The 23,710-nt window shown below is 40.4% G+C and overlaps 1 protein-coding gene across 2 annotated transcripts in view; it reads right to left on the reverse strand.

Moving 5' to 3' along the window:
• SLC9A2 (solute carrier family 9 member A2) overlaps positions 1-23,710 on the reverse strand; it is a 105,240-nt gene that overhangs the window by 80,125 nt on the left and 1,405 nt on the right. The window lies entirely within an intron of this gene.

Here is a 23,710-nt window from a genome sequence, read left to right on the forward strand (position 1 = left end):
CATTACACCTAAAATAATCTATTTGTCAAATTCTTGGGAAAGAGAAACAACACAGGAAGCTTCTAGATAGCAAGAGCCACAAAAGAGCAACAATGTAAACACCTGAATCAGAGAAAGACACTACCACTGCCAACAAAAGCATACAAACCAAGTTTTGTTTTTCTGTTTTTTAAAAGTTCTAATTAACAAGTAGCTCAACCAGAAGGGAAAGGGAAAATTAGGTCTCAAAGTGAAGACAAACACAAACGATCTAATAAAGCTCTATATTTTCAAAGGACTTGAAGACAAATGACATTTATTGGAGTGTCAGAAAGCCCATGTGAAGAACAAGACGAGAACCCATGGGTGCCTGGTGAGCACCCGCAGACAGTGTGGCTGTCTGAGCCAGCGCTAGGTTCGGGGTCGGTCATTCTCAAAGCACGCCCTGAAACACTGGATTTAAAGTAAAGATGGTGTAAAGTAAGTCATGCCTATCTGGCTGGGGTGGATATTTATGAACATCATTAAACTCATTTTTAAATATTAAGAAAAATAAACAAGATCAAACAAGCCTAAAATGCTGATTTTATGCACCACACTTCACACTGCAACCAAATACATATTTTTAAAAACAGAAGTCCAATAAGCAATAGACAGTCAGAAAAAAGAGAAAATAGGAAGAAACACCATATTAATCAGAAACATCATAAAACTGTTGTCACTACAGGATAACTCAAGTGAACAAAAACTGAATAATAGAATTCATCTCTGAAAATAGAATAGTATTGAGAAAATAAATAATACACATAAAAATAAGCAAACAAATAATGCATAAAATAAATAGAATAGAATTCAGTAAATAAAGCAGAAATAACGGATCTACATCAAGAACTTATTAACATATGTATATAGATTTGTCTTAACATTTAGTGATATGCTGGGACTGAAAGACGCATTTAACCATCACCCCAACAAACATAATACAGCTATGAATATAGAGTTTTTTAAAAAAATCTACACTTAGGTTTACAAAGGACTTACAATAGTAAAATAATTTTTAAAAATGAAAATATAAATGAAACATTAAATAATTGTTGGGATTATTCCAAAGGAGAACTTAGATGGCGTTTAATTTTTCCAAATGGCTTGGCCACTTACAAAGAAAAAGAAAAACATGATGAGGTCAGTCCGTCCACGATGGACTTGGATGTTTCCTGAGTAGCTTCAGTGTGCAAAGCTCTGAGGGGTTCCCAGTTGAATCATGAATGGGCCCAGGCTTCAGAGAGCTTTCATCTGGTACAGAAGACCACAGACAAGACCCCAGATAATTATAATACAAGATAGAAAGTGATGAATGCTATTTTTAAAAAAGGAGATGGGGGGGTTAATTCAGATTAGAAGACCCAAGAAGACTCTGTGGACGAGGTGGCATTAACATTGCTGGATGTGGATTGTTCCATTACCAGGGCAATGACGCACGCACGGAGGTTTGAGGAAAGGCTGGGCACCGTGAGGAAGGTGGTGGGACTGGTCTGGACACCAAGAGTGTAGGGCAGAGAGGAGGGGAAAGGCTGATCAGATGGGAAGGAGCCACACTGTCGAAGGCCCTGAAAGCCCGTCTCTGAAGACCCACCTCTTCCGTGGGCAAGTGGGAGTTAGTGAGGAAGTCTCATAATCACGCTGTCTTCTGCCCACGAAGCCACAGGGACAAGCCCCTCTCAAGAGACAAGAGACCAGAGACTGGAATTTGTAAACAAGGACCCAGTGAAAAAGCTAAACCAGATGGATGTGGAAATAAATAAGAAGTTGTCTATAAACATCTGACTTAAAGAACAGCTTGAACTCCAAAGGGATCTGTACATGATCTCATAAATGACAGTCTGGAAAAAGAGCCACTCAGCACAAGGAGGGGTTAATGACAGGATGTAACTACGGAGCAATAAAAAAGAACACCTACAAATAACAGAAGGAAAAACTCTCTGACAGCTGGCATGCTATATGATTAGGAAACTGAAGAAAAGCTTTGTGTACCAGGAATATTTATTTCTGTTATACATGATAGGGAAAAGTTATAAGCAATAAAAACGTTAGCCTCATCCAACAAGTTTTTCACTTAATATATACTTGCTGAGACCCTACTATGTGTTAGGAACCATATGAGGCACTAGGAAGACAGCCGTGCATTAAACAAAGCCTCGGTACTGGAGGCTGCAGTCTAGTGTTGGGAAACAGAAAATAAGCAAATCAACCAATAAACACACAGGAGCAGGTGGTGATGAGCACTCAGAGAAAAGCAGGGAAGAGCGGGGGGGTCCTCTGGATCGATATTTTACATCAATGTGGTCAGAAGGGACATTTAAACAAAACCCTGAATGAAATAAAGGAGTGAAACGTGGTGGAAGAACTTTCCAGAAGAGGGGGGAAAAGAACAAGGGCAGCATTGAGAGCAGCTGTGCAAGGAGGCCACTCTGGCTGGAGCGTGGGGAGTCAAGGAGGACATGGCAGAAAATGAGGACAGAGGGAGAGAAAGAACACCAGAGCATGCAGAGCCTGTGGCCATGGGAAAGACTCTGGGCATTTTCTGAGAGCAAAGAGGAGCCATTGGAGGATTTTGAGCAAAGGAGTGTCATGAGCAGATGTGGAGTTCTAGAGGGTCATTGTGGCCACTGCTGAAGAATGGAAGCAGGCGGACCAACGTGAAGTCTTTCTCGGTAATCCAGGAGAGGGACGGGGTGGCTTTCCTGAAAGTGCTGGTGAGGAGGAAAGGAGGTCGGAACGTGCTGTGACCGCTGCTGCTGCAGAATGTGCTGCTGGCCTGGATGCGGATGTGAGTACAGGATCAATACTGCTGCACTCAAACAATCGGTGGAGAGCGGGGTTATCTACTGAGATGGAGAACAACAGGAAGAAAGATCTGAGAGGAGAAAAGCAAGATGGCAAATGCCAAGCAGAATCTGCTTGAAAAATATCATGGAGCTGAACTAACTGATGGTGAGATTTAGTTAGAAAAAATGGCAGACACTTTCTATAGGACGCCACAGAGGAGCTATTGCTTCTTGAAGGATATGCTGTCAGACCGACCAACACCACTGCCAGACACACTTTTTATTAAACCCATAATGAATCACAGGGAGGAACACAGACTGGGGTGTAGAGGTACAAAGACGCTGCACAAAGTAAGAAGCTGTACGACGATGGGGAAAGCAAGCATAATTCAAGCAGTGTTACCGGAGCAGGTAGACAAAGACAAATAACAAACACACATACATAAGTTGCTCTTTTTCCCCTTACTTCTACAACTGTGGAAAATTTCAAGAAGGTCAGAGTTTAACATTAAAAAAAAAAGAATCTGCAGAAACAGCAGGTAATCCTATGCTGTAATTGTCTCACTTCCTAAGAAGTTAGCAGTGATGAAAGTAAAGGAGATTAATATAGAACACAGATATGCCTGAATGAAACTTTTTAACGTCTGGTCAAAAAAAAAAAAGTTTAAAAAATGAAGATATTTAAAAAAGAACAGACTTCTGCTTCCAGGAAGATAGAGTAGATGTATTTTTCTCTATTCCTTCCATTCAGGACACCTAAAAAGTCTAGACGTGACATCTAAAACAGACATAAGATGTCTCTGAAAGGTGGAGAGAGGAAGGGAGCCTGCTGGGACCTCTGGACTGAAGAACCGCGTGGCAGCGAGTTCTCCGGGTACTCTCTACGCCTCTGCTATCTCGGACTTGGAGATAAAGAAGCCAGAAACCCAGGAATGCCAATGGGCGCAGACCACCAAAGCCCCAACATTAGCCTGCTTTATCTAGGACAGAGCCAGCCTGGCAAGACAGAAATGCTTTAGACAGTGACTGCTCTACTCCAGCCAAAACCCCAGCAAAGTCTGAGTGGGGTGTCAAGATTCCACCCTCAACCGAGTGTGAGGAACACCCAACCCAGACTCTTTATTGGGGTGGGTCAGAGAAAAATAAAGATGGAGGCAGGACTTCTCTTCTGGGTGATCATGAATACTCCCCTTCCCAGTGAAGGCTACGTGGAGAACACACACTTCCACCATCTTGCAACCAGGCAACCCACCCCTGAGCCCTGACTGACAAAAAGAGAGACGGCACAAATTGTCAGTATTGGGAATGAAACAGGGGCCTCACTACAGACCCCGCAGACATCAAAAGGTTAATAAGAGAATACTATGAATGATCCTACACACACACACATTTGAAATCTTAGCTGAAATGGACCAGTTCCTTGAAAAATGCAAACTGCCACAACTCACCCAGTATGGACGAGACAATTTAAATAGCCCTATAACTAACAAAAAAAAATTAAAAACTGAAATTGTAATTTAAAAACACCCCAAAGAGAAATTTTGAGGATCAGATGGTTTCACTAGTGATTTCTACAACATAACAACAATTCTACACATCCTCTTCCAGAAAACAGAAGAGGAAACACTTTTCAACTAATTTTATAAATCTAGCATAACCTTAATCCCCAAAACGAAAGACAGCACCAAAAAAAAAAAAAAAAAAAAAAAAAAAGCAACAGACCACTATTCTTCATGAGTATAGACACAAAAATCCTTATGAGAATATTGGCAAAGAATTCAGCAGAATATAAAAAGAACTGTCCACCATGACCTAGTGAGGTGTATTCCAGATGTGCAAGGCTGGCTCAATATTCAAAAATTAATCAATGTAACCCATCAGATCAACAGGCTAAAGAAAAAAAAAATGACATGATTATATTCATGCAGAAACATAATTTGACAAACAACATCATTTCATGATTAAAAAAACAAAACAACCTCCCAGTGAACTAGGAATAGAAAGGATCTTCCTCAGCTCCGTAATGATCGTCTCCAAGAAACGGGACTGAGTCCACATGCCACGTTTTAACCACCACGCAGAAAGGGGGCCTGCTCGTCTTCATAATTCCAAGGAGGTGCTGGAGTCAAGCGCGTTGAAGAAATGACTGAACAGTCTGTAAATCATTCGGTGGAAATCTTGCATATTACAGGAAAATCATTAAGATTCGTCCTTCCTGGCAACTGGTAAATAACTTACGCTACGTGTTCTGGCGTTCTTTGGCTCAGGGCATTTCTAAGCCCTCACCATGGTGAAGGGCACCCAGCATAAGGACACAGCAGGAAGCGGTGAGACAGGGTCTCCGGCCTCACGGAGTTTAGCCTATGGGGACCCAGGACATCAAGCCGGTGACTGCGAACGCCACGCTTGTTATGGAGACGAAGTGCAAATGACAACGACGGCACATCGCAGGGTCCCTAACGTTACCTGCCCCATGGGAGAGGAGAGGGTCTCCTCCACCTGAGAAGTGAAAAGGAGCAGGGATCGCCGAGCCAAGCGGGGTCACAGGGTCTTCCGAGCAGAGCAGCAGCGCACGCGAAACTCCCCAGGGCGGGCACCAAGAGTGGCCTCCAGGGGGCGCTGCAGGAGTCGCAGAGAGGGAGGGCAAAGGGGACGCGTGTGTGGGCCTTGTCCCCCACGGCTCGGACTCACCCACGGCAGTGGAAGTAACAGCACCGGACACGGGCAAGGATAGGAGGAAGCAGGGCGCTTTCAGGACCTGTCCTCCGGGACATGGTGCCGAGGCCCTGAGCTCGCAGATCCAGGAGGGTCTGCTGAACCCACTAAAACACACGTTCACAGGGCTGGGGGAGAGTTTTACCCACTTTGGGGTTAGGATTCTCAAGTGAAGAAATAGGATAAAATAAAAAATGATCTGCAGACCACTGAGAACCCGCGCACACTGAAGCAAATCCTCCACCCATCGAACTGGTCATCCTCCAGCTGGATTAGACATCCCGCTTGGTGCAGGCCACACATTGTCAAAGGATGGATTTTCTAAGGAAACAAAACAGGTTCACCAAATAATGTTGCATATAGTATGCAGTAAGTTGTGACATCTAAGAAAAATCTATTTGGTCTCTATCCCCAGTTCCTGGCACGGAGCTGCTGAGACCCTTGTAACTTCCTGAGCAATAAGGGTAACAGGAGCATCTTTAATTATAATATTTGATCTTAGTGTCTGGACACAAGCTCTTCCAAGACCCTTGGACTCTCTGGAGTGATGAGGGTCTTTTTGCATGCTAACGAGATGGCCAAGGGCTGGGGGCCGGCCCCTAGCTAGCTTCTGGATGGGACTGGTCACCAAAAAGACCAAGGCATGATTAGAGGTTGGGACTTGCAGCCCCACCACACAAACCCTGAGCAGGTGAGAGAAGCTGGAGGTTGAGTTCGATCACCAATGGCCAATGACTTAATCAGGTGCCTATCTGTTGGAACCTCCTTAAAAACCCTCAAAGGTGAGCTTAGGAGAGCTTCCAGGTTGGTGAGCACATGCAGAGGCTGGGATGGTGTTGCACCCAGAGAGGGCGTGGAAGCTCTGCACACTTCCCCCATACCTTGCCCTACGTGCCTCTTCATCTGGTAGTTCATCCATAGCCTTTACAATAAACCAGTAAACTCCTGTGCTTTCCTAAGTTCTGTGAGCTATTATACTAAATTATCAAAACTAAGGAGGAAGTTGTGGGAACCCCCCACTTATAGCCAGTTGGTTAGAGGTACAGGAGGCTCAGGACTTGAAACTGGGGCCTGAAGTGGGGGCAGTCTTGTGGGACTGAGTCCTTACACCTGTGGAGTCTGACACCAACTCTGGGTAGTCAGTGTCAGATTTTGTAGGACATACCCAGTTGGCTTCCACAAAGAACTGAAGAATTGGTAGTTGGTGTCAGAAGTGTTGAGAGTAGAAAAACATGAGTTTTTTTCTACTATAGATTGACAAAAAAGGCAATAAATAACAAAGCTTCTAACCTGTCCTTGAATCTGGCCGATCTCCTTTAGGGATTTCACGCTAAGCCTAAGGAGGTGCACGCAGGTGTGCTGTTGTAACTGGACGCTCCCCTGACTGAGAGCTGAAGATCTTGCATGTCACCTCTTATCACAAGTTCTACAGCCCCAGTTCCAACTTTTCCTGTTTCCATTAATCATTAATTTTGTTCTTTTATTTCCCAATGGAATGTACAGCCAACGGGTTTATATCTGATTCCTCTGAAGTTTTATGCTTTTATCACTGCTGATAATTTCCCCCTTTGTCTTAATTTCATTATGGTTGTAAAAGCTACACTGTTCCTCAGTAAAATCTTCACTTTTGCCAAACACAAAAGAATGAATTCTGCATGATTCCACTTACATGAGGTACCTAGAACAGACCAATTCATAGAGACAGATTGTCACACAGAGTTTACCAGGCGCTGGACAGAGGCAAGGAGCAGATACAGAGTTTCAGTTGTGGAGGATGAAAAGGTCCTGGAGAGAGACACTGGCAGTGGTCACACCACACTGCAAATGTACCGAAAGTATACTTGCACAGTGTGCAAATGCACTGCCACTGAACTGTGCACTGAAAAATGGTCAAAATGCTAAGTTTTATGTATATTTTACCACAATGAAAAAACTTCACTTTCATTTTTCTGTTTTCTACTCATTGTCAAAAAATAATAGTGGAAAAGCAAAATGAAATATTGACATAACTGCATAAACACGGCTAAACAAATAGGCAGAAAAGGTGATGCTGATCCCGTGGAACTCTGCCGGTGAGCACAACCACCGTGCAGTACAATCCAAAATACCCACTGATCCACTGATCCACAATGCCAACTGGGCCTTTGAAAGGCAACTCTGTGAGCTTTGAAAGACGATGTACAAAGCATGGGCTGTTCAAAAATAAGAAGCAAAATGTTAAAATTTTACAAAAGTGCTCGTAGCAAAATGACAGAAAACAGAGAAATAGTTGAGCAAATTATAGCATATTAACATGATATGGCAATCTACTGCAGCGTGCATGTCTGGTACATCAGTTCTTCCATGGGTTTATCTGAAAGAATGATTACTCAATGGTTAAAACATGAACAACTTCTCCTTAGATATTCCTTCCTGGCCTTCCCACTTTTATCAATGCTCAGCGTATGTCATCCATTTATATTTATTTATTTCACTCTTCGTAGCATGATCACTTTCTGAGGACCGTATTCATTTTGATCCATATTAACCCGATTGACTGTAAAACAAATTCCAACTGCTCCTGAGTATAAGTATCCCATGCAATAGGCTCGGTTCCCTTACATATAACCAGGTGCAAATACAGGAAGCAAAATTTTACATAACATGAAAAAGTCTAAAGGGGAGGTTGCAAACTGGCAGGCCATGGGCGAACACAATCTGCAATCTTATTTTGTGTAGCCTGTCTAGTGGTTTCAGATATTGAGCTCATCTTCAGAAATTGAGAGGTTCTACATATAAATTCTCCTGTCTAGTTTAGTGTGATAAATCAGCAGAACGGGGCCCTCTGTCATCCACCTCATGCCAACTTCTGCAATCAGCCAGAGCTGGGAAGGGGCAAGAGTTGGTCCTCCAGCCCTCAGATGTGCCCACAAGGCGACACTGGCTGCTATGTGTCTAGGCCTCATATCCAAAAAGCCAAGCATCAGACACTACTAAGTGTGCAATGGAAATGGGACAGGGCAAATCCTTCTATTCTACACCTCCTCATCATTCTTTTTAGATTCCTGACTTCAAATCTCAACCACAGCAATGAGAACACAACACAGGCACTGAGATTCCACGAACTACAGGACAGGTTTCCGATGCCTTAAGTAAGCGAGGGAGGGCTCAGCTCTTCGGAGACCAGGGGTGCCTCCCTGTTCCTATTGGGGGCCCACAGATGGCACAGGATTTGACTCATGCCCTTGCCTCATTCCTGCCTGCACTAAATCCTCTCTTCGATCTTAGACCCATTATTTACAGTCCTGTGCTTTCAGCAGGATAAGACTGGTTCTCAGTATTGTATTTTCCTCTCCTCAGGAAGTTGGGCCTGAGGAATGTGCCTATGGTTCAATGACTTGGAAAAGTACTTGGCTAAGTAGACTCTTCAAATATCCATAACTAGAAATTCCATATTTACTTTTAAATGGAAACCTTTTAATTACTCGTGACAGCCTTGAAAGTTGTGTGTGTGGAAGTGTGTACGGCCCATGCAGGTAAGTATGCACACACAGGGTCATCCATAAGCCCTCTCGGTAATGCTGCTTCATGGAAAACACTGTACCCAACACTGACAGAGCGTTTCCCATCTTACCAAAGGAGGCATCTATTGGGCAACAAGCAGAGGCAGCCAGCAATGCTGCTCTCAGCAATTTGACATGGAAAGAAGAAAAAGACTCTATTTCTCTGGATTTCAAGGAAAATCACAATTTGAAAAAACAGCACACTGTCCCTTACAATGTCAGGGAATTCTTTTGTGCCACACCATCAAGGTGTTCTGACCTTAACAGCACTTCTGTAGCCCTCCGATCTCTCTCCAAAATCCATTCCAATGAAGTGACGATCAGAGGCCCTGGCTGCTGGACAGCTGGCTGCTTTTGTGGTACAAAAGCTCACTATTTTTCCAGGAATTTTAAAGGACACTAACATGCAAGACACCAGCTAATCAGTAATACTAAGTGAAGTATAGGTATTGAATTCTTTTATATATTGTTCTGCAAAATGCAAATCGCTTTCTTCCTTTCCATGTAAGGAAGAAACTGAGTTTATAGTTTTAGAAATGACAGGGGAAGAAAATAGCAAATAATTAAACACCGTACTTTTCTGTATATAATCTCACTTTTATTTAGTTAGTCATGGTTTTAAATTTTATACTCAATTGTTTACCACTAACTGGCTTTCAAAATCCAAAGCTAATTATATACTTTACCATTTTGGCTACTTCCTGCTAAAGAGACCATCTTAGACTAGCCTGTTAAGTCCCATTCTCCTTGTTAAAGCCAGAAGTGGGATAGTTAGAGGAACGGGGATAAGAGCCACCACCTGCTTGCAAAGATGTTCACTTTTTGTCATCAGCGCACTCAGATTCCCTGGCATTCAGTAGAAGAACAATGCTAGGTTTATGTCATACGAATTCTGCAAAATGCTCCACAAGCACAGAGCAAGGAAAGAGAAATACCCCTGCGGCATCCTCTAGACAGCCCGGAAATCATAACTGGCTTAGTTGTACCAGCACTGCAACTCTGCCCCAGGAAATAATAATGATGACACTGGGCAGTTTTCAAAGCATTTCTGCATATCTACCTGGGTGTGAAATATGTACCTCCGCAAGCAGAGAAAACTAATCCACAGATGCCAGGGGAATTTCTAATACAACCAGCTGGGAAACAAGATCCTCGCTGTTAACATACTGAGAGCTGCCCTTGGACATGAAGAGTATTCTTATTTAGAAAAGTCCTGGACTCAGGTTTCATGTGAGATAGAGCACAGAGTCATCACGGAACTTGTTCTTGAATCTCTCAGGACTGCAAATTCAGGTCCTACAGCTGTGAAGTAGACTCCACAGCCCTCTGGGATTCCAAACATCTTAAATTTACTGAGTTTCATCTCCTTGTGGCTCTGGGCCCCCCACTTTTTCTTTTTCTGTTCCTTCTCCCCTCATTTTAGAAACAACATTGATGAAGGGATTTGGCCAAGAAAGGATTAAGTTTGAAGAGATTGTTCTGAGGGTAAAACTGCCCTGTCATAGGTTTTATTTAGGGGGAATTAGAGTCCAGGAGTAAGTAAGTTTGGTGACCGTTTCTTCACCACCCTTTGCACAGAGCCACATCTGTGGTGATAAGGACTGTGGTGCGCCGTAAGCTAGCAATAAGCCTGTTCATGCCCGCCAACCGTTGAAAGCAATTTTTACTTTATTGCCCCAGATGTTAAATCCTAGGATTTGTCATTCTTTCAACTCATGTGTTACAAATGATTTATGCCAATTTTGGTTTTGTTACTTGCACACTGCTATCATTAAGTTGTACATGGTTTCCCAGGGAGTCAACCCCACCCACCCAACCACCTTGTGTGGAAGCTTTATTTTGTTTGGTTTTTATTGCTTCAAGAGCCTGCCTTCTAAACAGATCTACCACTTGCTTAAAATACATAGATCAAAGCAGAGCAAAGGACCCACAATGGCCTGTAATTGCTACCTAATTTCATTTTTCAATTAAGTGGTTGCTAACACTCAACTACAGTCAACAGTTATTTGCATGGCAGGGAAAATATTTGCACACTGGTGGCCCATGCTAAACTAAGCAACTACCCTATTTCATAAATTACACTATTTTCTAAACTTCGAGGAATCACAGTCTTTTCTTTCACTTTCCCTGACTTCTGCTTACCAACCCAGTGGTCTGTGCACATCCACCTGCCCTCCCATTTGCCTGTGTTTGAAAAGAGCAAGGGGTATTGATAAGCATCAGGACTTGTGCGTCTTAAGGATTCATGGAGATTCTCATGGTTCCATCATTACCATAATTATGATGTTCCATTAAAATATTTGTTAAACCCACTAACAAATTAAGAGCAAAAATGGAGGACTGGAGTCTTACCAATTATATACATTTGTTCAGATTTAGGAACAGTAATGGCTCCCCTGGTTTCAATTGCCTCAAAACACAAAATTGAAACATCAAGACTAAATGGGAAAAAAAAACTACCAAGAAATCAGCGGTAACACAAAACAAAATAAAATAAAGACTCTTGTGAGGATCAAAAGCACATGATAGATGTAAGACAACTGAAAGTATAAAACAGTGTTATTGGGAACGTACATACCATTAGTTACAGAGACACAGGCCTGTGCGCCCCGAGCCTCTACTGAGGAGGGAGGGACAGCGAGCCAACAGCCAACTCATAAATAAATCGTCACCTGTCAGATAGTGATAAAAGCTCGGAAGAAAGCAAGCGCAGGCAGCAGGACATAGAGAAACTGGGCCGGAGCCATTTCACACAGGCACATATGTCTTCTGGTTTCCCTTAAAAATGCCAGCTCCTCAGGCTGAAGTCAGCATCTTCTGTACCCTTCCAGACACTTCTCAAGAGAATGCAAAGAATGATGCCATTCTCATGGGTACACAGCCCTGGCATGTGGATGCTAACAATATCTCCTCCCTTACCCTGAAGACCAGGAGTTTCAATCAGATAGAAAAGAAGGGGCCGCAATTTCTGCTTATAATATGGTGACGAAGAACACCGTTTGACAGTTTTAAAATAGCAATAATTACTTTAGGCAGCACTTCACTTTAAAACGCTTTCCAATTTAGATTCCTAAAGAAATCCTGCTTGTACAAAATGTGTAAGAGGACTTGGAAAGCACCTGCTGAGAAACACATTTCCACCACATGTGAGTTGATGTGTCTGCAGACCCTGAATATACCAAGGAGACCCAGAAGCTCTGGGCTTTCCAGGAAATGTGGGGAGAAGCATCCAGGAGAAAGCCTGCTCCTGCAGGGGGTTCTCACCTGACCCTGAGCCTGTGCACTGAGCCTCTCTTCTGCCCTTCACCTATTATCCTGGCTGTCCACCCTTCAGTGTCCAAGGCAGAAATATGGGATAAAACAAAGGATGTGCATGCTAACTTACCAAAGTAGAAATAAATTATTATGTCTTAACTTATGCAATATGGGAAACAAATATATATGATTTGGAAGGAAACCAATTCATAACACCCACAGCAGGAAACCAGAACACCTAGACAATCTAACAACTTGCTGTGGAACAGATGGACAAAATAGACTTTCATGGTATGATGCTATTATGCTTTGAGGAAGAAAGCAAGAAATCTGTTCTAGTCCAAGGCTGTCCAAATTTCTAAGATAAGATATCAAGTTTTATAAGTACATTGACTCTATCCTCACAACCTAATACGGAAGCTGCTATTATGATCCCATTTTACAGGTGAAATAACAGAGGTTAGAGAAGTTAATTAATTCACTCAAAATCCACAGCTAGTAAGTGGCAAGGCTGGGATTTGGGACACCAGAGTTTCAGTTGCCACTCAAAGTATGTCCAAGAATAGCAAATGCATTGCAAGGAGAGTAACCAAACAGATGATCATCGAAAGCAGGATATTTGAGAGTGAAAGGTCACACTAATGACATATGTGCCAGGACAGCAAAAGTAACTCATGGATGTCATGGACACACTGGGATGTATGGTTACAGTAATTGCCACATGATTAAAGTGTGGTGAAACTGAAAGTGTCCCTAAATATTGTTCATTTATTCATTTTCTCACTAATTATTTATTGAGTGCTAACTATGTGCCAGGCACTGCTCCACACAGTGAGTCAAACAGACAAAGTCCCTTCTCCCATGGAGCTTACATCCTAATGAATGTCATCTATGTGTGCATGTTTCTGTATGTGCATGCTTGTGTGTGCAACTCAATACGTGTGCATGTGTGTGCAAGAGTGAAGCATACTTCATGTCTTTTCTCCTGTAAATCTGCTGGGGTTGTACTTCGGCCTGTTAAAATCTATATGGTAGCTCAAATTACATGAGTTGAACCTTTCGTTAAACCTTAGCATGTTAAATATATAGTTTGAAAGCATTAAAACCCTATATTCCCTAAGTCATGGGTGGTGGAAAAGGCTACCCCAAGACTCAGAAGTCCTGGGCTCACACTCCAGCTCTGGTACTACTAACGAGTTCCGCCACCTTGCCATTTTGTTAGCTCTTTCTGTCCTACCCACTGTACAGAGTTGTGGAGAGGTCACCCTAATCCTAACTTTCAGGTCACAATTTGCTTTCATGTATTATTTTCGTTGGTCCTCCTCACAGTGACCCTGTGAAGGAGGCAGGGTGGTGCTATCAATGTCCTCTGATTTTACAGTGGCCACCTGAGACTGTTATATGAGGCGAGAAGGTCAGCACGAGACTCAAGGGCAGGCTTCCGGCTCCACATCAAGAGTGGGTGAGAGGAGGTGCATCAAAGTGCCCTGGAGACTGTAGACGGAAGCATGGCATTTAACACTCCTTTCCATGACAGGCAGGGTGGCAGCGACACAGCAGAGTGATGAAGAACTAGCTGTGGATCCGCCTCCACCACTTGATAGCTGTGGTACCTTGGACCGCTGACCTAAGCTCCCCAAACCTGTTTCTTCATCTGTTTTTTAAAACTGAGGATAATAATGGTGCCTACCTCCCAGAGTTACTATGGGGACTAAATAAGATAATGAATGTAAAACACTCAGCCCAAATACTTGGCAGGGAATAATGCTCCATCCTTGCTAGCTATTATTATTTCATTAGAGAAACTGGGATAGAGGGATTACGCAGTCTCACCCATCTCCAGTCTCATCCACCTCCACCTCCAATGCCACAAGGAAACATGACACTGGCTGCATTACACAGCTCAGGCTTCCCAGCCTGTGGATCCCTAGGAAACAGGCCCAGGAATTTGGAATGGCAGAATTACCAATGGCAGAGTCACAGAAATATACAGCAGTGGAGTTCTTTTACTACCCTGTGACTTCCTAAAGATCTGTTTATGGACAACAAGACCTTTAAACTTCCTTAGCGTGCTTCCCCATGCACAGCAAGCATGGTGTGATCTGATTCAGTTTCAGGTGAAATCTCTAAATATAATCATGAGTCTGGTTTTTCTTTTCTGTCTTTCCCACGTGAGCCTTTGTATGCCAACACAGAGTACATAATACCCTGAAACTCACCTATAAAAGAAAACTTTTTCATGGCCACAAGAAGAACTTCTGAACAAATTCCACTGCCCTCCCCCTGGAATTACTGGAGGGGAAAAGAGTACAAGTCATCTTCAAAGGAGGGATGAACTTAACAAATCAAGATTAGAGAACCTGGGGACAGTGACGAACAATGTACAGGGCTGCAGCAGGAAGCACATCATTATGATTCATTGCATTTAAGAGATGTAATTGCAAGAGAGTAACCTGTAATTGTGCATGGATCATTTAAAATAACAATACACCCATGTCTACACATCACTTTGATACAATAAACACATGATGCTTCTCTTGCCTTACGTTTCCCTAGCTGTAAAAGTAAAAGCTTTGTTATAAGTGATTTCCTCTCCCCTGAAGAGAATCTCATATTATCCTTGTGGAAATAGTAAACAGAGAGAAAATATATATTTCCCTACTTTTATTAATTAAATGGGAGAATCAAGTAGCTGAAGACTTGCCAAGGAGATAAAACCAAGTTAATGGCAGAACTGAATTAACAACAGCATCTTCCTACATCTAATGAAAAATTAGGTCCCACACTTCCTCAGCTGCTGAGCTGTTCCTCTCCTATCCAAGCACAGAAATATAGAAGATAAGACAGGGCAGTGTAGTCACATCTTTCAGAAAGAAAAACTGGGAATTATTTTCATCTCACATTAAAGACAAGCCATTATGATATTCTATGAGCATAAAATAGACACCAATTTTAAACATTATATATATATAAAGCATTTCTTTAAAAAGTGCCACGTAAAATGTCACTGAGATATCCAGCAATATAGACACAGATAGCACTTCCTCTCATTACCAACATATAATATTAATACAAAGCTAAGTTCAAAATAAAGAAAAATGTCTAGGATCTAAGGAGAGAAATCAAAGCAAGAGGATTTCAGTAGGATTTCAAGCCATAATGAACCAGAGGAATTCCAGACATAGATGCATACCCTATGTGCTAGAACCTGGCATTTCAACACCTACGCAAGGATAAGAATCTGACTTCAGAACACTAAAGACAGGTCTCTTGCATAAATTCCTGAGTCTCCAAGAGCTACTTTGTTCTAAATAAATAGTTGAGAGAGACAGAGACAGAGAGACACACACACACACAAACAGAGAGACAGAGAGAGAGAGAGAGAGAGAGAGAGAGAGAGAGAGAGAGAGAGAGAGAGAGAGAGAAATGCCTGTAGTCAGGGAATAAGGGAAGGAAATATTTCAACACCTTATGGCCTTGGCCCAGAGGAAAATTCCCCTGTGAAGTATAAAACTCCAGGTCTATACCACATATAGGTATAAGGTGTTTATCTATAGTTCTAGACTCATATAGGAAAACCAAGCTAAGAAACGAATTCTAAAAATTTATAAAACTGTAGGTACTATCAAGGTGGACACTGAAAATCATTCTGTAAAGAACATTTTACAATTCAAGAAAAACAGACTCCTAGCAAATAAGAATCTCCTGCTGAAACTAAATTCACAATAAAAATTACAATGTACGTAAGAAAATAAATATCGAAAATGGAAAGTCAATAGATGTGATAAATATAGGAATTAGCACCCCAAGAACTAGACATAACAGAACAATCTGAAAGAGGCTATAAAATGAATATAGTTTAAATGGGTAAAGGAATGAAAGAAGGAATAAAAACCATAATTAAGTAGAACAGGATGAACAAAACATGATACACTTGGAGGGGAGAAGCTTAAATAAAAATACAGTTAAAATTAAATAGCCAATATGTAAGTTAACCACAGATTACAAACACACCAAGAGTAATATGGTAAACTGGGAAAAAGATCTGGTGAAATCATCAAGAAATATAAAAAAAACGGAAAGAGAAGAAAAACATGAAATGGCAGTTAAGAAGCACAAAAACATAAACAAGTTCTGAGCAAGAAAAGTAAAGTGAATCCATATTTAGACACACTGAGAAATGAGCAGAATATCAGAAATATCTAAACAAAAAATCTTAAATGCAACCAGAAACAAAAGTCAGATTAATTCCAAAGGACAGTGAGAGTAACAACATAATGCTCCAACTAAAGAGGGCAGAAAGTAATGAAAGAATATCTTACACAGGATAAATGATACCTTCAAACTCTTTAGTCAGGCAAGACTAAAGTCCCTGAAGTATCCACTACAGAACACACTTCACTAAAAAGAAAACAATCTGGAAGGGAATGAAAATGATTGGGAAACATGTATGCAAATCTATGCAATCACTGCTTATAAAAAAATAAAAACTAACTTGAAGAAGTTAAATATAGATCAGGTCTAAATTACAAGGAAAAAATTAGAATTTTGAAATAGGCAGTAAAATTTTTTAAAGTTCAAGTATTATTCAGAAAGAGGATAATAACAATAATGAAAATAACATATTTTGCTATGTTCCAGGAATTATTTTAACATTTTATGTATTATAATTTAATTCTCACAATAGCCTATGACATTGTACTTTTATTGTTCACATTTTATCACTAGGGCAACTGAGCCCAGAGAGTTTAGGTTATGCACCCAAAATAACCACAAAATATATAGGTAAATGTGTCTAAGATGTGATCCAAGGCAGTATGGCTAGCTCCTATTAAATCAGACAGTCATATTAAAATTGAAAAGTAACAAAAAAATAGAAATAGAATGGATAATATAGCACAGAAAACAAATTTTAAAGACTGACCAAGTGAGAAAGGAAAAATGAATATGTCAAGTAAAAGCACAGTAAACAGAGAATAAAATAAGACTAAATATAATGTTATTCACAATAAGTATAATCACATTTCTCTTTTTAAACTACAGTGATTAGAAAACTTTAATTAAAGATACAAAATCTATCTGTATGTTGTTTAATGAATGCTACAGGTAGAATATGTCCACCAAAAGTTAATGTGTTGGAAACTTGACCCCCACTGTAACAGTGTTAAAAGGGTGGGAAATCCAATTATGGTATTTGAAAGGTGGGACCTTTAAGAGGTGACTGGATCATGTGGACTGTGTTCTCATGAATGGAGTAATCCATTCATGGAGTAATGAGTTATTACGAGTGTGGACTGGAGGCTTTATAAAGAGAGCACATGAAGGAGTTCTTGCCATTCTCACCGTACGATTGCCTATATCACCATGAGACCCTATAGAAAATTCCCACACAGAAGAAGGTCCTCACCAGATGCACCCCTATACCATGGATGTCCTAACCTATGCAATTGTAAGAAATAAGTTTCATTTCTTTATAAATTACTCAGTTTCAGTATTCTGTTATATGTGACAGAAATCTGACTAAAACAATAAAACACATCTAAATTAAGAGTACACAGCTCATTTAGTAGTAAAGGTAGGATAAAAAATATATTTGGAAAATGCAGATGTGGAAAACACAGACACAAAATAAAATACATGTGCAAAATCTAGTTTTACTTTGAAAGCAATAGTAATACAAGAAATAGACTTTGAGCCCCCCCCCCAAAAGTATTGGACATAAAGTCGTTAATAACTTAAAAGGAATAACTCGCTCAGAAGATATAACAATATTGAGCCAGTATGTACCTGACAACACAGCATGAAAATATACAAAGCAAAAATTGACAAAATTACAAACAGTAATTGCCACAATTTCAGAGGTGATGTTAACATAACCGAGAAACTGATAAAATAGCATTACCGGTTTTATGGCTACTTTATCAGTTTCTCATCTATGTTAACATCACCTCTGAAATTGTGGCAATTACTGTTTGTAATTTTGTCAATTTTTGCTTTATATATTTTCATGCTGAGTTATCAGGTACATACTGGTTCAATATTGTTATATCTTCTGAGCGAGTTGTTCCTTTTAAGTTATTAATGACTTTATGTCCATTACTTTTTTTGTGTGTCTCATAATGCATTAAAGATTTTAACACCTTATTTAGAAACTTGACCCAGTCTTTCTGTGTCTGTATATGTGTACATGTACACATAGAAAACCATGCACCCAATAAACAGAAAATACACATTGTTTTTCAACTATACCTGGAATATGTAGTTTAAAAATGGCCACATGTTAAGCCATAAAGTACAACTCAATCAATACTAACAATCAACATTATGCCTTTCTGCCCAAAATGCAATGAAATGTAAATGAAATTAAAGATAACCACAAATCTCCATGTTTATTAATGAAAAAGCAAAGTTCTAAATAATTCTTGGGTTAGAATAAAATATCATAAGATAATTTTAAAATACTTAGAGCTAAGCAACAGGGAACACTTTACATATCAAAACTATGCAATGCAACTAAAGTAGGACAGAAAGCTATATCTGTAGCCTTAAGTACATATACTGCCATTCTTCCAAGATATACCCACCGTTTGGATCATAAGAATTCATCATTAAGATGAATTTCATTTAATAATCCTGTTTTAGTTCATGAGGCATTTTTCTTTGACTTGAGGAAGACCAAAATGGGATTTTATGAACTTTAATTTGGAAGCAGAGGACTTGAGATGAGATCCATCAAGCAGTCATATTTCCAGCTTTATCACTGATATACTATATTAAGTTCTCCTCTAAAAACACACATGGTTTGCTACTTACTGGCAGTAATGATCTCATGCAATTTATTCAGAAGTGTTATTTCACTTGTTTCATTCCCCTGAAATCTGTTTTATCATTCTCTTTATTGTTATTATTATTTGCAATAAAAGTGAATTTACAAAAGCTTTGAGTATCATCAATACATTTAGTTTATGACATAGTCTTAAGTATACAGCATTATCATAGCTTTGAATTTAATGAGAACAAGTAAATAGCCATATTTTGGAGAAATAGATGAAGGGAAAATAGATTATTAGGAGTTATAACTAAGTAAACTCTTGAAGTAATTTTGTCCATTATAATAAGACTGATGCCATTTTAGCATAAGTGCAATACCAATTTTGGAGCTCAAGAATTCATAAAAATATTTACCATTAAAACTATCAAAAATACTACTAATTACATTTTCAGCTATTAGTGTTTTTTTCAGGGATTATTTACCCCTCATAAAATGGGAATCAACAAACAAGTAAATTCAATAATTAATAAGCTAAGCTAGCAATTTAAGAATTTTAAAAATATAACAGAATAAACCCAGAGTAAAGTAGGAGTGAGTAAATCATAAACGTAAGAGCAGAAACTGATAAATTAGAAGTCATCCAAAAGCTAATTCTTTGAAAAAATAGAAGACAGATAAACTTCTAAAAATTTTGATCAAGGGAAAGAAAGACAAAAATAACAATATTAGGAATGAAAAGGAGAGTATAAATGCAAATAAATAGAGATTTTTTTTAAATCATAGAAATAACTTTCCTTCAATAAATTTAAAAACTCAAGTGAAATCATGATTTTCTAGAAAAATATAAATTACCAAAATTATTCCCAGAAGACACAGATAAGCCAAACAGAACCATAAATATTAAAGCAGTTGAATCATGGACGAAAATCTATTCATATACAAACAACCAAATCCACTTGGCATCACAGGTGAGTTTTTACAGATTTATAAGTAACAAACAATTTTGTACAAAACATTCTTTGAATACTTCATAGAGCTTCAACATCCATGAAAAAATTCTGAAAGAAAGAATCTCATGAATGATAAATATGTTGACATTGTTAAGCTGATACAGAGTATCATTTTCAATTGGTAAAAATTATCTGCTATTATTTTAAAGGTATAAAAACACTTCAGTGGTAGAGTGTATTGCCAGATTCTAGAAGACACCTCAAAGGGTTATTAGAAAGACCATGAGAATGCCGTTGAGGTCACCCTTCAGACACAGACAGAAAACAAAAACCGTCGAGGTAGCCCAATGGGAACAGATGGAGGTGTTGAGAGAGAAAGGAGTCAGAATTCTTTGTTTAGCTTCAGTAGGAGCTATCGGATACCACCAGGCACACCTGGCTTTAAAAGTTCATTTAACATGACATGTGGTTCAAATAATAGGTGAAGACCATAAACTTCACCCACTGACCAACCAGTTGGTGAATATGCTTCAGGAAAACCAAAGACAGAGAAACAGACCAAGAGCAAGGATAAGTTTCTCCAGAGATCTCTGTAATTCAGGCAGACATGAAACGCTTACGTTTCATATTTCAAATTCAGGGCAGCCTGGAGCCCAGAGGAGACATCTCCACCGGCCAAACTGCTTTCAGTTTTTCCCTTAGAATACTAAGAATATGATTTATTTACTTTCCAGACAGCAGGATGAAGGGAAGTGGAAAATTTCGCATTCTAACCTCCTGGTTAGGAGCAAAAGAAATAGAAAGTGTAGGTGACTGGTGACACCAGGAAGGAGTGGCAACCAGGCGAGGCCCACAAGATACCTGAAGGAGCATGTGGGGAACTCCAGGACAAAGAAGGGAGCTCTGTTACTTTAGACATCAGGGGACCCAGTGTTCTGTCCTTGAACCTTTTGTGTACACCCAAGTTGACCCAGGTTAGCCTAAATCTCACTGGCCCGCTTCATGGGCAAAGAAACCAGAGGAGACAGTTTAAAACACAAAAGGAAATTTTTCTCCTCTTAATTCTTTGGCCACCTATTAGTTCAGGCTGTAGAACTCCATCCCTGTGTACAGGATTTACCAAGCAAAGTATGTAATTTTTATTGTTAAAAAAAAAAAAAAAATCAACAGCTGCCCAAAATATAAATATTCAAAGTGAAAAAATAATAAAAGTTGACACGTGTGAGGACCTAAGTAAAAAACAAATTAGGAAACATTTCTTTCCAAAATTTTTTAAGCTTTTCTAAGGTATACATTTTAGGAACTTTTATAACTACAGAAGTACTTTTTTTGACCAAATAAATTAGGAAGTTGATTTTCCCTGATAATCAGGTAAAACAATGGAAAGTTAAATCATTCAACATTTTGCCAAAAATGCATTTTCTCGCTTCTATTATATTTCTGAGATTATATTATGCTGCCATCTATAAAACTATTCTGAATTGAGCACCAGGCATTATTTAAACCTCCTACAAATGTTATTAGGGGCCTCCACTTAGAGCAACCTGTTATCCTTGTTTAGATTAATCACTAGCTATTCTCTGGGGCAGGTAAGCTCGGTACACTAGGTGCATGGTATAAAAGTGCCCCAAATAGAAACCATGGCATTTTTACATGAGTTAACATTTATGTTAGCTTATAGTCTCAAGTCCCCCTGCACAGCTTAATTCATCTTCCTTCCCACATATGAGCAACTTGTCATATTAGCCACCCCAAAATAGTAGCTTTTCCAGTGCAGAAATTATGATAGAATTTGAATGACTAATTATTTAATGTGGTGGAAAAGTGTCCCACAGCACAGGACAGTCTTGCCCAAAGCCAAACAGAAAGTTCAGGGGGTGGGAAGGGGTATTGGGGATTTCTGGGCACTTTGGGCTCCTCTAAGAACAGAGCTGAAGCGGCAGGACAGGACTGGGCTGTAAACAAGATGAATCTAGAAAAGACCCCAAGTACCAGTTTATTAGACTCTAAAACTTCACTTTCTTCCCTGAGAAGTATGCCTTTCACCCTACCCACAGCAGTCTCCACTTGGCTGCTAAGACCCCTCTCTGGATGGGAGACATGAGCACCTATGCATCTATGCATCTATGTCATCTCTGCACCACCCCAGGTGAAGAAAGGAAAGATAAAATAGCAGACAGAGAAGCTCAGAATTTGGGGGAGGCAGATGGATCAGGAGGACAGCAAGTACAAATGTAATGATTTCCATAGTAGAACACAATACAGGGAGTGCAGATACTGTGGCAAGTGGAAGAGGGATGGGCCAGGGAGCATAAACGTGTCTGAGCTAAGAAAACTGCGAATGAGCAGATATATACACCTGCAAAGGGTAAATACAATGGGCTGAGATATACACAAGCAAGCATGAATGCCCTTTAACAAAACATACAACGAAAGAGATACCGTCAAATAATATGAATAGAACATGACAGAAAGAGCAAGTGCGAAAAGGCAACCCACAGAATATGAACCTTGAAAAAGGCTGAGACTAAGACAGAAGGCGAGAAACACGGAGGCAGCTCAGGACAGTGGAAAAGGAGCTGTCATGCCAGAAACAGCATGATCACTAATGCTGCTCTTATCGCACGCCTCAGCCACTGCTACTACTGATGGCTACTACTTATGCTGTGCTTACTAAGTGCCCAGCACTGTTCTAAGGATGTTCTCATTTCCTCATCAGAATAGGACAAACCTCTAGGACAGACACGAAGATGAGACACCAGACAGCCCTGGCTGGAGTCTGGCTCACCATCCACCAGCAAGCTCACCTCCTCATTTCTCAGTTCCCTTCTATATGAAATGGAGTCATCATACCCACCCAGAATGGTGGTTGCAAAAATTAGAGATAATGGACTTAAGTGCCTACTAGAGGCTGTTATTAGTGTAATTAATCCGATTACAATAATCAGGAGTGAAGAACAGAGAAAAGAGTTGGCATAGAAATGGCAACAGAGAAGCAGTCATGGAAACAAGGCACAGAAGCAGATCACAGTGATGGAGACCCCAGGCTCATAGAGAGCCAGAGTGAACCGAGCACTGCACTGAGCTCCCCACTTTGGGTGCCCCTGGGAATAAACCCTGAGCACCAGTTTCCTACACTCCCTCCAGGGCATAAGGCACTTGAGTTTGTTATCAGAGGCAGTGAGTTTATGTGACGTGCCTCTCTGTTTGATACATGGAGAGGTCCGTTTCCCTTATCCCATTTTCAGGTGAAATTAAAACACAACCGGTAGAACCATAACAAAACCAGGCGGTTACAGACTGCAAAGTCATTCATCTAATTAATTCAATTTGACACGGAAGGTTCGCTTCAGGCTTACCTCCCACAACTTTCCCCCTTCTAGAAACCAGCCCTTCTGCCTGCTTTGCGTTCCCCTCCCAATGTATACCTTTATTCATTCCTCTCTGGAATGCCGTTCCCTTTCGTCTCCAACTGACAAGTGCAAATGCTTCCCTGGCCTGAGGAAGTGATCCCTGCAACCCTACCGCCATAGTGGCTTCCCTGAACCTCTTCCCTACTTCAGCTTTTCCTGCGCTATAATCACAGGGGTGCCTGCCTGCCTCTGCTCCCTAGTCAATAAGCTCCCTGCCATCCTGGGGCTCACCTCACGAGGCGAATGCATAATACATACG

The sequence above is a fragment of the Cynocephalus volans genome, chromosome 14 (assembly GCF_027409185.1).
Source record: "Cynocephalus volans isolate mCynVol1 chromosome 14, mCynVol1.pri, whole genome shotgun sequence".
Classification (NCBI taxonomy): Eukaryota; Metazoa; Chordata; class Mammalia; order Dermoptera; family Cynocephalidae; genus Cynocephalus; species Cynocephalus volans.